Raw genomic sequence first — 17591 nt, 5'->3', positions numbered from 1 at the left:
AGTCACAGCTTCTCGGAGCTCTCTCAGCCCCACCTACCTCACAGGGTGTTTGTTGTGAGGGGGGAAGGGCAAGGAGATTGTAAGCCCCTTTGAGTCTCCTGCAGGAGAGAAAGGGGGAATATAAATCCAAACTCCTCCTCCTCCTCCTCCTCCTCCTCCTCCTCCTCCTCCTCCTCCTCCTCCTCCTCCTCCTTCTTCATGTGAGAAGCTAGTAGGAATAATTCTTGTAAACTGCCAGAACATCTCCTGCCTGTTCTTTAACATCTGCCAGGGCTTATTTCAGATCCCTTCTCTAAATAAAGTAAAATCTTGCTGTGTATCTGCTCTGTCTTAGAGATGTCCATCTGTAAGGAATCAGAAAAGTCCAGGCCAACAGTAACTTTAAAAGCTATTTATTGACTGGCAATCATGATCTTCTACAGACAATGCGGAATCTGATCAGACTCTCCCCAGCTGCCGCTTTTACAGGCGAATGTTTTCCCGCGGAAATCCCAGCACAAAACAACCCTGCTTTCCCATCCCACTATTCCCACCAAGACAGAGATTCACACAGTATAGAAGCCAGAGATGGCAAGCACGCAGCAAGGTTAAGAAGGAGATATGAGCTGGTCTGGGCACAATGCCCAGATGAAGGAATGTTGACTTCAGGCTGTTAGCAAACCGAAACAACCTTATTCATTCATTCATTCATTCATTCATTCATTCATTCATTCATTCATTCATTCATTCATTCATTCATTCATTCATTCATTCATTCATTCATTCATTCATTCATTTATTAGTTAGACTTTTATACCGCCCCATCCCCGAAGGGCTCTGGGTGGTGTACAGCACAAAAATATAAATTAAATTACTAAAACCATTAAAACAGCGATAGCAATAAAAGAGGCGTCCGCCAACCCCAATTTTAAAATTCTCCCTAAGAAAAGAGAGGGGGAGGCGGAGAGTCACGTTAGATGGTAGGCCCAGATATAAGAACCAACTGGGGGCCAACTGGGGGGGCACCATTTCAGCGGCTGGACTCTCCAAAGGCCCGGCGGAACAACTCCGATTTACAGGCCCTGCGGAACTCGTTAAGGTCCCGCAGGGCCCGGACAGCCGGAGGAAGGGTGTTCCACCAGGCCGGGGCCAGAGCCGTAAAGGCTCTGGCCCGTGTGGAGGCTAGCCGCATCATTGAGGGGCCAGGGACCACTAATAAATTGGCCTCCGCAGAACGGAGAGGCCGTGTGGGGACGTATGGGGTGATGCGGTCTCGAAGGTACAAGGGTCCCAGGCCGCGTAAGGCCTTGAAGGTCAACACCAGCACCTTGAAGATGATCTGGAACTCCATCGGGAGCCAATGCAGCTGACGCAACACAGGCTGAATATGATCGTAGATGGCGCAGCCTGTGAGTAAGCGCGCCGCTGCATGTTGAACCAACTTTAGTCTCCGGAGCAAACGCAAGGGAAGGCCCGCGTAGAGCGAGTTACAATAGTCTAACCTGGAGGTGACCGTTGCGTGGATCACAGTGGCTAGGTCCGCTTGGGAGAGAAAAGGGGCCAGCCGTCGGGCCTGACGGAGGTGGAAAAAAGCAACCCGGGTTGTATGGGCCACCTGGGTCTCCATTGAAAGAGATGAATCCAGGTGGACCCCCAGGCTGCGCACGGAGGGGGTCGGTGCCAATGTGACCCCCTCCCACACCGGCGGCTGGAAAAACCTGTTCTCTCCCTCGCGGCCAAGCCAGAGGATCTCCGTCTTCGATGGATTTAGTTTTAACCTGCTCTGCCGCAACCAACCAGCAACCGCCTCCAAACAGTGCTGGAGAGCCGCAGGGGCGGCGACCGCTCCCCCCTCCATCAACAGAATGAGCTGCGTGTCATCAGCGTACTGGTGACAAGTCAGCCCAAAACTCCATACCAGTTGAGCAAGGGGTCGCATATAGGTATTAAATAGCAGCGGGGATAGTAAAGCCCCCTGGGGTACACCGCAATCAAGCGGGCACTTCCGGGAGGCCAAATCCCCGCACCTCACTTGCTGACTTCGACCCTGGAGAAACAAGGCAATCCACTGAAGGACAGTGCCCCGTACCCCGGAAGCGGCCAGGCGGTGGGTCAAAAGGTCGTGATCAACCACATCAAACGCTGCGGTGAGATCTAACAATACCAGCAGCGCTGATCCGCCTCGGTCAAGCTGGATACGGAGTGTATCTGTGACGGCGACGAGAACAGTCTCCGTCCCATGCCCAGCACGGAAGCCGGACTGGAAGGGGTCGAAAGCCGATGCGTCATCCAGAAAACCTTACACTTTGCCTCCCAAAAGAAAGCCCCTTCTCCTCCCGGTTTGCGAGGGAAAGCCTTATGAAAAGCAGCTACAAGGTGGGGGGCCAGAACGTGTTCTGAATACACCCACTGGTTATGGCCGGAGAGGTACCCCACCCAAGATACTAAACACTGCAGTGGTTTGCGAAGCAAGTGAGAGTCCAAAACAGCATCAATTTTATAGTGCTTGTGTCCATCAATCGTGACTGGCAGGGGCTTCTCCGGAGGGCCGTGCCAAACATCGGAATCTGGAGCCCGCTTGAGCAAGCTGGAATGAAAAACAGAATGGATGTTGCTTAATGAGTTAGGCAGTTCAAGGCGAGCGGTAACGTTATTGATCACTTGTGTAATCTGAAACGGCCCTATGAATTTCTTGCCAAGCTTCGAGTATCGATGGACATCTCTAAGATTTTTTGTGGACAGATAGACCCACTCTCCCACCTGCAAGGGAAAGTCAGAGCGATGCCGATCGGCATGCAGTTTCTAAGATTCTTGTGCCTGAGTGAGAGCAGCAGTAACAGAGTTCCAGCCCTACGCCAGAGTTTGAATCCAGGAATTAAACTCTGGCGGGTGGAGCAGCTGGTCAGTGAGAAGGAAAAACAGGGGAAACACTTGTCCCATAACCACCTCGAAAGGAGACTTGCCGGTACTGCTGTGCAGGGCATTATTATAAGCATACTCGGCAAAGGGCAACAATTCTACCCAATTATCCTGATGATAGTTGGTGTAGCAACGTAGGTACTGTTCCAATGTTCTGTTGGTCCGTTCCAACTGGCCGTCGCTTTGCACGTGGTACGGGGTAGCGACTGCCGGTGTGGTCCCTAACAAGTTCAAAAAGGCTTTCCAAAATTTCGAGACAATCTGGGGCCCGCGGTCTGAGATTACTTTGAGCGGAGCGGAGTGCAAACGATAGATATGCTGCAGGAATAACTTGGCTAGCTTGGGAGCAGACGGAATGGTGGAACAAGGGATGAAATGCGCCTGTTTAGAAAACAAGTCCACCACCACCCATAGTACAATGTTGCCATGACTCTCAGGGAGATCTGTGATAAAGTCCATGGAAATAACCTGCCAAGGACGAGACGCCAGCTGAATTGGTTGCAATAGCCCATGAGGCTTGCCCACGATAGGTTTTGCCTCAGCACAGACAGGGCAGCCTTTCACATACGCCTCAATGTCTTTGTGCATGGTGCACCACCAAAATTCCCGGCGCAGGAGATGGAGAGTTTTTAGGAAACCGAAATGTCCCACCTGCTTGGCATTGTGGCCAGCCAGCAACACTTCCGTACAAAGCGAGGGAGGGATGTACCAATATTCCCCCCTGCGCCAAACCCCCTCCTTGAGGCAGAGCAATGCGTCGGTATCTTCCGGAGGAACGGGCTGCCGTCCCACCTCCTGTAAGCGTTGCAGAAAGGGGGTGACAATATCGGGGCCGGAGTGGGGGGTGGAAGGTGTCACGGTGGGCGGATCAGCCTTCGCTTGAGATCTAGTCACGGCCAACCCCAATTGTGACGGTGACAGGACGGTGCGTGGCACAGATCGCAGAGACAGCTCCGCCCCCCTGGGGAGGTGGGAAAGGGCATCTGCTAACTTGTTGCTGTTCCTGGGAAAAAATGGATGGTGAAATTGAACCTAGAGAAGAAATCCGCCCAGCGTAATTGTTTGGCAGACATTTTGGTTGGGGTAGACAATGCTGACAGGTTCTTATGATCCGACCAGACTTGGAAAGGGTGAAGCGCCCCTTCTAGCCAATGTTTCCAAGTGCTAAGGGCTTCTTTAATCGCAGCCGTCTCTTTATCACCCACAGTCCAATTCAGTTCTGGACCGGACAGTTTTTTGGACAAATAAGCACACGGTTTGAGTTTATTACCTTTATTTTTCTGCAACAGAGCTGCTCCTAAAGTTTTGTCCGAAGCATCCACATGAACCATGAAGGGAAGTGCAGGGTCAGGGTGTTTCAGGATGGGCTCGGTGGTGAAAGCTGTTTTTAACTGTTGAAAGAGAGCTGGCAGGAGGGGGACCAATGCAGGGGGGTTCCTGGTTTTGTAGCTAATGGCCCGCGACCTTTGGTGCGTAGGAGATCCATGAGAGGCAATGCCAGCTCCACAAATTGGGGAATAAAGTCACGGTAGAAATTAGCAAAGCCTAAAAATGATTGCAGTTCCCGGCGCGTAGTGGGCACCGGCCAATTGACAACAGCCGAGACTTTACTCGGATCCATCTCTGAGCCTTCAGCGGAGATTCGATATCCTAAATAATCCATTTTTTGCTGATGGAAAGCGCATTTGGAGAGTTTAACAAACAAGGAGTTGTCGAGGAGATGCTGCAATACAGTTCTAACCAGACTGACGTGCTCCTCCTCTGTTTGCGAGTATATGAGAACATCATCTAAGTACACGACAACTCCTTTAAACAATAAATCTTGCAGCACCTCGTTGATGAGTGACATGAAAGCCCCCGGGGCTCCATTTAACCCGAAGGGCATTACAAGATATTCATATTGGCCAAATTTAGTATTGAAAGCAGTGAGATGTTCATAACCGTCAGCTATGTGTACCCGATAATAGGCTTCTCTCAGATCTAGTTTTGTAAAGATGCGCCCCGATCCAAGCACATCCAAAAGATCCTTGATGAGGGGCAAGGGGTATTTGTTGGAGACTGATACAGCGTTTAAACCTCTATAGTCCGTACATAAATGAAGAGAGCCATCCTTTTTCTTCACAAACAATAAGTGCTTTTGGTGGCTCTCCGAATGAAGCCTCGAGCCAAGTTTTTGTCTAAGAAGGCTTGCAGTTCCTTCTCCTCAGAGGGGCTCATCCAGTAAATTCTGCCCTTGGGCAGTTTGGCCCCCAGAACAAGGGTGATCTTACAATCAGTGTCTCTATGGGGAGGCAGTTGATCACACTCCCTTTCTTCAAAAACCTTAGCCAAATCCCAATAGTCTTTCGGAACCCCAGGTTAATCTGGAGGGGGTGCCACCTCCAGCGCCGAAGAGGTGAGTGGTTCAAGGGGAGGCTCCCCTTCATGCATATGATCCCCACAGGGCGGATAGGTAAACCGGACTATGCATTCGCTCCATTTGATGGTGGGTTCGTGGGTCTCTAGCCATGACATTCCTAAAACTATAGGGTACCGAGCCACCGGGGCTAGAATGAAGCAACGTCTCTCCCAATGCTCGGCACAACAAAGTAACACTGGTTCAGTCCTAAAGCAGGCTGGGCCTTTCCCCCCACAGGGGACTTCTGTCCATTTGAGTGAACGGGATAGGTTTGGCTAGGAGCACCCGGTTCAAACCCTATTGTTCAGCTACTTGGGGCCGCATAAGACAATGAGAGCAACCTGAGTCTACAAGGGCACGGGCTAAAATACGGGTATTCTTAACTGGGTTGGCCAGGGTAGTCATCAAAGTAATGGGGGCGCCCCCTTTACTCACCACATCTGGAGTAGGGGTGGTCTCCTCATGAGGCGCAGAGGAAAATCCGAAAGCATCTGTGGCATCATCTTCCACATCCAGAACATCTGGGTCGTCTTCAACCAATGCCTGCGAGGATCCCTGGGTAGCTTTACCTCCCGATTTGCGTGGAGGTTTGGCGGCTGGTTTGCGCATCGGACCCGATCCAGTTGGTTTGGGTTTTTTTGGGCAGTTGGCAGCCATGTGGCCGGCTTCCCCGCAGTAGAGACAGAGACCCAGGTGTCGGCGACGTTCTGAGGTGGTTTCTGGGATGGACGTTCCGCCAGCCGACTTCTTGGCAGGGGCACTGGATGGTTTTGGTGACTGAGCTTTGGCTGGTGTTCCTTTGGAGCGTAGAAGGCACGTTGTGATCTGGCCTCCCACTTCGATCCATTCAGTCACCGTGCGAGGTTCCTGATGCAAGACGGATTCTTGTGAGGTTCCTGATGCAAGACGGGATCAATGCCTTCGAAGAAATACTCGCATTTCATTCGGTCAGGCCAATCCGTAATCTTGCTGGCTGCCGCACGGAACTGGTGAGCAAACTCTGTGAAGGGACGGTTACCTTGCTTGATGGTTTTCAGGAGTTTCTTGGCTTTGTCAGCCGCATCTCTATCCTCGAAACGAAGCCAAAGTCCTCGAAGTAGTGCCGCCACAGACTGTAATTCTTCAGCGTCCTGCTCAAACAACTCGACGAACCATTCGGCCGCATCACCATCCAGCACGGATCCAATGTCCCTAACTTTCTCACGCTCAGAACGGTAGAGATCATCGAAATCCTGCATGTGGGCGTCCAGTTGGAGAATAAAGTAGGGCAACTTGGACATGGAACCACCGAAACGAGCTGGTATACGCAGTCTCGGGTAGGCACGACCAGGGAATGGAGCTGGAGGAGGCGCCGGCATAACCGCGGGCGCTGGAATCGGAGCCGGTTGGGCACGTTGGGCCGGACGCTGTGCAGCCACTGCTGGTTGGTGACGGGGTTCAGGCTGGATTGCTGGTTGCATGCATAGGGGAGCGGGGCCTCCCGTCTGCATTGCCCAATGGGGTTCTGCGCCCTGCCTGGCACAAGCTTCCAAAGCCAGGAGTTCTCTCTCCCTACGAGCAAGCGCTGCTCGTTGCTGTTCGATTTCTTCGCGATCACGTAGGAGTCGTTGTTGTTCAGCTCTTTGCAGAGCAGTGTCCACTTCCCCTTGATCACAAAGAGCCCTGAGAGTCAGTTTTCCCCGTGACAGCTCATGTCTGGACTGCTCAGCGAGTAAATGTATCTCTCTCTCTCCTGCTTGTCTCGATCTTGTTGAAGTTGATGATAGAAAGCTTCCTTTTCCCTCTCCAACTCACTAGGGAGACAAGCTGCCTGTTGGAGACGGTCATCTGGGGGAGAGTCGTGGGCTCGCTGCCACTCTTGGACCCGCTGCCATCTAATATTTTCCAGGTCCTCCTGTCGATTTTCACGTTGGAAACCGAGATCCTCCTGGCCAATTGGCTCTTCCAGTCCCCCATCTCCAGATGAGTCAGTCAGATCTTCAGGTTCCTTCATTCCTAGGTTGTCCGGAAACGTTAGTTTGAGTCGAGATCCACGCCGGGGTTCTCCCAAATCACGTTCTTGAACGGTGGTCAGCGACTCAACCATGTCACCTGGTTGGGGAGCAGTGAAATCAAGGGACTCACGGATCGGCACATCGCAGTTGGAAGTCTTGGGTCTCGCCCCGGTGCTCTGCCAATACTCCACAGGAGGAGGATCCTCCAGGTAACGGTCCAGGAAACGTTCCAACGATTCACCAGCAGTCCCATGAATCGTTGATAATCCAATTTCCTCTGTGACCTTGCGCATTACAGGTTTGTAATCCACACGTTGGCAGGTGATGATGTACCTCTCAGGTGGGGCACGATCCATACACATCCCTCCACCAAGATCCATGATCTCCCGTCGCGCCCCGAGACATTCGGCTGATACAGTGCGACGGGCCACCAGGGTAGCTTGGTCAACTTGTTCCTGAAGTTGCAGGAAAGCCATGCTGCGACTAAGCTGAGGTCTGGAAAGGGAAACCAAGGAGATAGACTCCGAGGAATCCCTAGGAGCAGTGGACGCAGAGCGAAGTGAACCAGAGCCCTCTTTGGGGGCTACCAGCTCCTCTTCATATTTCGAATTCATCGGGCCCTTAAATCCCAACTTCTACATGTCAGAGGACACCAGAGTTCAATCAGGAGAAAACTAATAGAAGAAAGATGTGAGATTCCGCATAATGTAAGGAATCAGAAAAGTCCAGGCCAACAGTAACTTTAAAAGCTCTTTATTGACTGGCAATCATGATCTTCTACAGACAATGCGGAATCTGATCAGACTCTCCCCAGCTGCCGCTTTTACAGGCAAACGTTTTCCCGCGGAAATCCCAGCCCAAAACAACCCATCCCACTATTCCCACCAAGACAGAGATTCACACAGTATAGAAGCCAGAGATGGCAAGCACGCAGCAAGGTTAAGAAGGAGATACGAGCTGGTCTGGGCACAACGCCCAGATGAAGGAATGTAGACTCAAGGTTGACTTCAGGCTGTTAGCAAACCGAAACAACCTTACACCATCAAACCATCTCACCATTCAAATGTAGGTGCAGGGTTTTACGGGAAATGCATGTTTTGAGCCCTTTTGATTTCCTTGTGCAATGGTTGCTTTTGCTGCCCGTAGAGTATTTTTAAGGAAGTGTGTAAAATGAATAAATATTGTTGATTTACTTCATTTTTGCCCTACCACTCTCGCCAATTGGGAATAAGTGATTTACAATGTTGTTTGCTTTCCCTCCATTTTATTTTCACAGCAACCCAGATGACATGAAGAGAGTATTTCCATGGTGGAGTGGGGATTTGACTCCAGAGACTCTCACATCCATACCATCACAGCAACATTCACTCTCATTGTGCCACACTTCTCAGTATCACTGACTGATGCCTGATGGATATTGAGCCACAGCAGTAAAAATCCCCAGAAATGGCAATAAGCAGAGCAATATTCACTCATTAGCTTGTGACCATGACTGTGACGTGGAGAAAGAGGAAGAACCGCGATGTCTCTGGGCCCATCCTTCAGTGTCCTCTGGTGCATTGGATCAAAGGCACTTTAACAGGTCAAGAGCATCAAAGCTCAAGCTTCCTGTAGAACTATTGTGTGGCCATAGAATAAATATGTATAATTTTTAGGCCTCTTGCTGTGAAAGCAAGGTGACTTTGAACAGATTGCAAGAGCATATTGTGGCTGACATACTCCCCCCTTTTTTTCTTTTTTCTTTTGTAAGTATATTCCCTTGTATGTGTAATGCCAAAATTTGCCCAGTTTCAAACATATTTCATCAAGTTCTTGAACTGTATTTCTGAGAACATGAGACACACAAAGCTGCTTCTATGTCAAATAAATATTTTTGAAAACCATTTTTCAATGATAATCTCTCCTTTCTTCACCCCCCCTCCCCCCCTGCAATTTACCAAGGATGACTCTCAGCTAACTGCTGCTTGGAGACTTTCAAGATGGGATGCCACACACTGCAGCAATTTCTTGATTCCATATTTGCAGTGCAACACCATCTCCCGAGGGCACTGCCCATCTGTGCTGACTAAATCTTCTTTGGCATCTCAAAAAGAGAGCAAAACCACCTCAGTGTCTCAGAGTGGAGCTGCAGAAGCCAGACCACAAACATTCTTTAAAACAAACTAGCTGTTACACAAGTATCCAATATTTCTCAAAATTATCCTTATAAATAGATCTCTAAAAATTACTACAGATCCCTAGATCCTGTTGCTTGGGGACTGGCAGCACGATCCATGGGGGAGGTGTAAGGAATTCCATAGAAGCAGAAATAAAAGGCTTTTTGGGAGTAAAAGTCCATTTATTAAGACATCTTAGAAAGCTCAAGTACACGCAGTGGCAGGAATGACACTTCCCGCCAGAAGCACAGGTTATAACACCATTCACCCCATCCCCCCTTCCTGCTTCCCATGGGAACGGAGTCCTCATCTCCCGCGCAGAGATAAGGTCTCCGCCGAAGAAGCTGGCCCATCGCCCGGGCTGTGGAATGCACTCAAGGTTACTTCACCATCAACACCATTGAATCCTTTACAGGAGGGCAGTTTCTCGATGGCCAGGAATAAAGCCATTGCAGCACAGCCACGATGCCTCCAAACAGGGTCTCAGGCCACATGGGCAGCATGAAAAACACCAGAAACCCCCTTCCGCCATGAACCCCCCCCATGCAGCCCAATGGGTTGTTCTGCCCTTTCAACTGGTGTCAGCCTATGCCAGTCAAAGGGGGCATCCCCAGGCTGTAAGGTCACAAGAAGCTGACTAAACATCAGCGCCACCCCCACCCCCCCCAGGAATGCCCCCACTAGCACTGGCTCCTGCAGCAGAGGAATGCTGGCACAGCAGCAGCTTCTGAATTCAGGTCCCAAATGCTTAGGATGACACGGTTGACCTTCTGGAAACAGCCTGAAGCAGACCATCACTACTTACAAGTGTCACACAAATGCAAACAGATGAATCATGATAGCAAAACTAAAGGGGATACGCAGGCCACAATATCGTCACTTTGGGAGAAAAAAATATGAAAATATATTTAAAAAACCCAAACCCTGTAAGACACGGTAAGAAATTATCTTTAACAATATGTAACAGTACATTTATTTTATTTATGGAGTTTGTCACGTTTCATTAAACATTAAAATCAACTGGGCATGAGTCTATCAAATAAGAAATCCATTTCCATGTCAGGCAGAGTGTGATGTTTAAAAATACTGAAAACAACGTTCAACCCATGCATCATCCTGAAAACTCATGAAGATCATTTTTGTATTTTGGTGTCATAATGAATATAGGAACTAGAATAAACTAGGCGTGCTATCTATCTATCTATCTATCTATCTATCTATCTATCTATCTATCTATCTATCTATCTATCTATCTATCTATCTATCTATCTATCTATCTATCTATCTATCTATCTATCTATCTATCTATCTATCTATCTATCGATTGATCGATCTATCGATCTATCGATCTATCGATCTATCGATCTATCGATCTATCGATCTATCTATCGATCTATTTTTTAGATTTGTAGACCGCCCCATCCCCAAGGGGTTCTATTGAATATTACAGAACTTAGGGACAAATAGCATATGATGCATAATTGCAAAATTATCTTCCAATTGTTGACTTGGTTTTTAACAACAAAAAATAATAACCGTAAAGAGCAAAAGTAGGGTAGAGGTTACTTAACCCTTCTCTTCCTGTTCAGTATTTTTAAAACAAAGTTTTATCACTATTCAATATATTCTGTTTCTTTTTCGCTAATTAAAATTTTCTGTAATTCTTTTGTATGTCTATGGTCAAGTGTGGCAATCAAGTGTATTAAATCTTTTGCTACTTTTTTTAAATTGAGCATCTATTTAAAATTACTTTTCTGTGATAAGGGTTTTGTTAGTATTTTATAAGGAACCAGATGTGTTGATTGAAAAAGACTTTAATCTCCCATCTTATTAACTTCAGAAGCTCTATGTATTATTGAAGGCTTTCATGATCGGATTCAACTGGTTGTGGTGGATTTTCTGGGCTGTGTGGGTGTGGTCTGGTGGATCTTGTTCCTAACGTATCGCCTGCATCTGTGGCTGGCATTTTAAGAGGTATATCACAGAGGGAAGTCTGTTACACACTGTGTCTGGAGAGAAGGGAATGTTTTAGTGAGGTATAAATTGTCATGTCCCTGGGTGGGGAACCAATCAGTAAGTGTTTCGGTGGAACTTGCTATGCAAAGGTGTGGTTGATAGTATAGTAGTGCAGGTGGGGTTTTCCAGTCCAGGGAGTGATTCACATTTGCATTCAGTCCAGGGAGTGATTCACATTTGCATTCCCTGCAGCAGCAGCAGTATTGGTGAATGCAAATCCTATGTTTGGGTGGTGTCCATTGTTCATGAACGTAGCATGACCTTGGGGTTTGCTTTTGGTGTTTTTAAGTACTGGTAGCCAAGCTTTGTTAATTCTCAGAGACTCTTCTTCCTGTCGAAGTTATCTTGCTGTTTGTGAATTTCAACGGCCTCCCTGTACAGTCTGGCATAGTAAACTTCTGAATTGTCCAGAATTTCAGTGTTTTCAAATAAAATATTATGTCCAGTTTTGTTTAACACATGTTCTGCAACTGCAGATTTTTCAGGATGGTTAAACTGACAGTGTCTTTCGTGCTCCTTAATATGAGTCTGAATGATGCGTTTTGTGGTTCCCATGTAGACCTTTCCACAGCTGCAGGGTATGCGATAGACTCCTGCAGAAGTGAGGGGGTTTCTCTTGTCTTTCACAGACCCAACCATCAACTGGGCCACACAGTCTACGGAAAACCAACACACACTGACTAGTATCTACAACCACCTGCAATACTTCAGGTGCTTCAGGAGCGGCAGCCTGAAAATCTGCTCTGATAAGTCTTGTTTATTTTCTTCTTACTAATTACCCATAGCCTCTAATAATTTCCACTCCCTCTGTGAAGAATAGCCCAATCCTTTATGGGAGGTTTTTTTTGGCTCTAATCACAATATGGGTAGTAAAAAATGGACTAGAGAGCTGGAAGAAAATCCCCCCCCCCATTGCTAAACAACCAAAAATCTGGGACTTCCAAATTCCTGTAGCAAACCGCTACGTGGCTCTAGCTGATAATGAGTCAGTGCCGGGAGAGGACAACTCCTGCAGAAGTTTATCAGAAGGAACTGAAATAGGAATGTCTTCCAGCAAAACAGCAAATGTCCCAAATGCACAAGTTAATACGGCCACCCCACCAGGTCATTGGTGCTGGCAGGGGGTGCATTTTTAAAGATATCGGCACCAGAATTTCAGCGTATCATCAGGAGACTGTCCCCCCAAGTTTGGTGCTGTTTGGTTCAGAGGGGCTAAAGTTATGGACCCTCAAAAGGGTAGCCCCATCTCCTTAGCTCCCATTGGAAAGAATGGGGGATGGGGTACCCCTTTTGAGGGTCCATAACTTTGGCCCCCCTGAAAGAAACTGCACCAAACCTGGGGGGTATCATCATGCCAGTCTCCTGATGAGACCCTGAAAGCTTTGAGACTGTGCCTTCAGAAATGTGCCCCCCCCAGCCTGCAACCCCCATTGACAGAAATGCAAAAAATTCACTTCAGAACAAAGATTTTTGGGCAAATTTCTGGGATGTTCCGGCAGAGGGCACATTTTTGGACGTATTGGCACCAAACTGTCAGGGTATCTTCAGGAGGTTCTCCTAATGATACCAATCAGGTTTGGTAAAGTTTGGTTCAGGGGGTCCAAAGTTATGGACACTCAAAAGGGTAGCCCCCTCTCCTATTAGCTCCCATTGGAAACAATGGGGGATGGGGCACCCCTTTTGGAAGTCCATAGCTTTGGACCCCCTGGACCAAACTTCACAAAGCCTGGGTGGTATCAGTAAGAGACTCTCCTGATGATACCTCCCAGGTTTGGTGAAGTTTGGTTCAGGGTATCCAAAGTTATGGACCCTCAAAGGTGTAGCCCCCATCTTCTATTAGCTCCCATTGGAAACAATGGAGGATGGGGGCACCCCCTTTGGGAATCCATAACTTTGGACCCCCTGAACCAAACCTCACCAAACTTGGGGGATATCATCAGAAGAGTCTTACAAACAATCCCAAAACAATGCACCCCCTGCAGGCCAAAAACCAAAATAACACTAAAATGTTTTAAAAACCCACAAACTGGGGGGCGAACCCGAGAACCCCCCCTTAACTACATCCTTGCCCTGACTGGAGCAAACCCTCTCTGGCCAAGCACCACCTCAGTCCACTACTGAAAGAAGAGTTGCACCGTGTCAGCCTGCGCTCAGTAGAAATGATGGATTGCGAAAACCATCAATTAGGAGCCCTGCTAACTTTCAATTCATCCAGAATTCCTGCAAAGCTATTGCGCAGTAGAGCTCGGCTGGCAACTAAAGGCTTGATTTTACCTCGGGTTTTTAAAAATACCACTCAATTAAGACCCGAGAATGAAACCACTTTGGAATTTGCCAAGGTCCCAGATATTTATAAGACCATAATGAAGCCCCCTAGTCCCAGGGAAAGGAAGGAAATGCAAGAAAATGTGACCTGTATACAAGACTTTCACGGGATAGGGCTGGAGCAGGAACAGGAGCAGGAGCAAAATGGCATCCTTAACAGACGAGATCTGACATGCTCGAGCCCATCAAGGGGCAGTATGATCACATCAAAGATGTGCCATCTCCAAAGAGACCTGGCCAACGGCCCAAATTCTCTCCTTTTACTAAATGACTCACTGTCAGCAGACAAAAACAGGAAACCTTCAAGCCCAAACTTGGCTGGTCAAGACGCATGTGCAGCACCCTTCCTTGAGCTAGAAGTTGACAGATGGTCAAGTCAAGCTTTAAATAATGCCCAGGTTGGAAAAAAAGCAGGGAAATCGTGGGCACAAGAACTTGCCAAGCTCCAATATATACCCTCTCCGCCAAATGTTGATCATGAAACACTCCCAGCTCAATGGGAAAGAGTCTCATCCTATCTGGAGGAATTAGAGCGCCAACATCTGGAGTTGGATTTACTTATAGTCGGCAACCTTAATGCCAGAATTGGCCAAACAGATCCCATTTCTCAGCTGCCTTTGTTATTGTCGTCCACCCATTTTGCCGAGGGTATCTCAAGACTCCATAACAAATAAAAGCAGCCATGAACTCATTAATTTCTGCTCCACAACAAATAAAATAATCCTCAATGGGAAATTTCAGCAGGATTATCCAGGCAGTTTTATGCATATCTCACGTAAAGGAAGGAGTGTGATTGACTATATGATCGCTTCACCCAATCTTCTTGATTCCATATCCTCTTTTCAGGTTATAAATAGAATGGAAAGCGATCATTTACCACTGGAACTAACCATGACTCTTACCTCTCTAACTACAACCCATGCAAATCCCCAACTAAAGCCAATGACTTCCATCTTGGCTCCTTGCACCAAATGGTCTCCTAGATGCACACTTGCTTTGGCTAATGCAGGGTTCGAAGGATTACTGTCAGAGTCCCTCAAAAAAATGTCTGATACTCCCTCCCCAGAAGGGCCTCTGCTGGTGCCTGAATCCCTATCATCTTAGATAAAGGCCTCTCTTCCCAACGAAGTGCTATACTCAGCTGCAGGACAGAAAACATCCATGTGGTTTGATGAAGAGTGCTATCAAATGAAAGCACACCTCAGAGCCCTTCATCATATTTTCTTAGAAAACGTGACTGCCAGAACGTATGATGAATACCAATAATTCAAAACCCAGTTCCAGAAAGCCTTGATTATAAAGAGGCAATTGGTGCAAAAAAACTGGGCCGATCTGATTGCTACAATTAATGCCAAGAACACCAAACAATTTTGGCACCTTGTTTCAAAGGGAAGCTTTCGAAATTCTGCTGCACTTACCTTGGCCTCCTCTTCCACCTCCTCAACATAGTGGGAGCACTATAACAAAATCTTCTTTGACCCAGAATCCAGTCAACCCGATGTGGAGCTATTTGTTCTTGAAGACCTGCCCAGATGGCCTCGAGTCACTACCACCGATGTATTCCGGCTTATTAGAAAACTTAAACATGGAAAGGCCCCTGGTCCACATGGCCTATTCCCTGAAATCTTTACTAACTATGCTGGAAATTGGGCTCCTATATTGGCTGAACTTTTTTCATCAATTGATAATAGCGGTCAATTACCCCAAGCTTGGACCATGGCCACTGTTGTTCCAATTTTTAAGAAAGGAAATTACGATTACAGGCCAATTACAGGCCAATCAGCCTGTTATCTATTCAAGGGACCACCTCCGCAAGAAACTCCTGGAATGGGCCATTCCTTTACTTGGTCCTGAGCAAATCGGTTTCATCAAGGGCCACTCCACGTATGACCACTGTGTAATACTGAGGCACCTCGCTAAGAAATATGGAAAAACCAAGAACACCGGGCTATATGCTGCGTTCCTCAACTTGAGGAGTGCCTTTGATTCAATCCCCAGGGAACTCCTTTGGAACAAGCTAAGTGCTCTGGGGATAGAGAAGCGTCTACTTCTTCTCATCCAAAAACTTTATACTGCTACCACTTGCAGCATTCGTTGCAATCCTACCGACTCATGCACCCCTGAAATAACTTCTAATAAGGGTGTCAAGCAAGGCTGTGTCCTTGCCCCTTTACTTTTCAACCTGTTTCTACAGGACCTTCCTAATTCCCTTCCAACCGCTTGAGCTCACCCTCCCATCCTTGGCAATGCACCTTTGGCCCTCTTCTATATGCCAATGACACAATTTAACTCTCGCACACTAAGATAGGCCTGAAACATCTACTCTACGCCTTCGCAGACTACTGCAAATGCAATCAACTCACAATAAATTATGAGAAGACCAAAATTGTGACATTCTCAAAATCGTGGAAGCCATCAGCATGGTCTATCAGTGGGAACAGAATTGACCAAGTCAAAAGTTTCAACTACTTGGGAATCCATTTCCAATATAATCTGAATTGGACCAAGCAGTACAAGCACAACTCCCTCTCCACCAATCAGTGCGTGGCAGCAATTAGTCGGTTCTTCTACTCTCAAGGGGGACAATGCGTCCCAGCAGCTGTGAGAGCCTTTGACGGCAGACTGATTCCAAAAGCTTTGTATGGTGCCCCAATCTGGCTAAATCATAAACTAAAGCCTCTTGAGCCTATACAATCTAGTTTTTTTCACAAACTACTTGTAATTTCGAACAGCATGTCATATCTCTCCTTATGTTCGGAATTAGGTCTAAATCTTCTCAAAACTCGTATATGGCTCTCCTCGCTTTGATACTGGCTGCGCCTCCACTTTTGATCAGAACAGGACAGCCTAACTAAGCAAATGCTTTCGGATCCCTACCTCTCCACTTGGAGTCTCCTGATTAAGACTAAAATTAATTTGTTAGGCTTCGCTTTAGATTTCTTCATAAACGTGGACGAAGCATAAATAGTCAAACTTCTGTCGCTAAGGCTACTAGACACTGAAAACCAACTGCTTTCTACTCAGTATATGAAGGGCATTTTACCGGAGGGCTCCTACCTTCCCCCCCTTCAGTAAAGGGCTACCGAGGTATTTCTACAATATATCTTCACTGCACCTCCAATGTACCTTAACGCTAGCCCGACTGAACGTCCTACCCTCAGCAGTCCTGAGTGGCAGATTTCTCCAGATCTCATACCAACAAAGAACGTTTCCCTGCTCACAAAAAGCCATCAAAACAATCGAGCACGTCCTCCTAGATTGCGAACTATATGCTTCATTTAGAAGACAATACATAGACCCATATATTGAGAACTATGCCTAAGGACAAATCTTTCTATCTGCTTTGAGATCAATATTCTCAGAGATCCCTAGATGTTGCCAAATTCTTGGTGCTGGCACAACAGATTCTCCGCAGATTTTAGTTTGTTTATTTATTTATTGTTTTAACTGCTGATAATGTCGGAACCTACTTATTTTAACTTGATTCTCCTCAACCTCTCTCTTAAGAACATAAGAACATGAGATCATAAGAACAAGCCAGCTGGATCAGACCAGAGTCCATCTAGTCCAGCTCTCTGCTACTCGCAGTGGCCCACCAGGTGCCTTTGGGAGCTCACATGCAGGATGTGAAAGCAATGGCCTTCTGCGGCTGTTGCTCTGAGCACCTGGACTGTTAAGGCATTTGCAATCTCAGATTAAAGAGGATCAAGATTGGTAGCCATAGATCGACTTCTCCTCCATAAATCTGTCCAAGCCCCTTTTAAAGCTATCCAGGTTAGTGGCCATCACCACCTCCTGTGGCAG

The sequence above is a fragment of the Sphaerodactylus townsendi genome, linkage group LG09 (assembly GCF_021028975.2).
Source record: "Sphaerodactylus townsendi isolate TG3544 linkage group LG09, MPM_Stown_v2.3, whole genome shotgun sequence".
In the NCBI taxonomy this organism is placed as follows: domain Eukaryota; kingdom Metazoa; phylum Chordata; class Lepidosauria; order Squamata; family Sphaerodactylidae; genus Sphaerodactylus; species Sphaerodactylus townsendi.
This window is presented reverse-complemented; position numbering follows the sequence as displayed.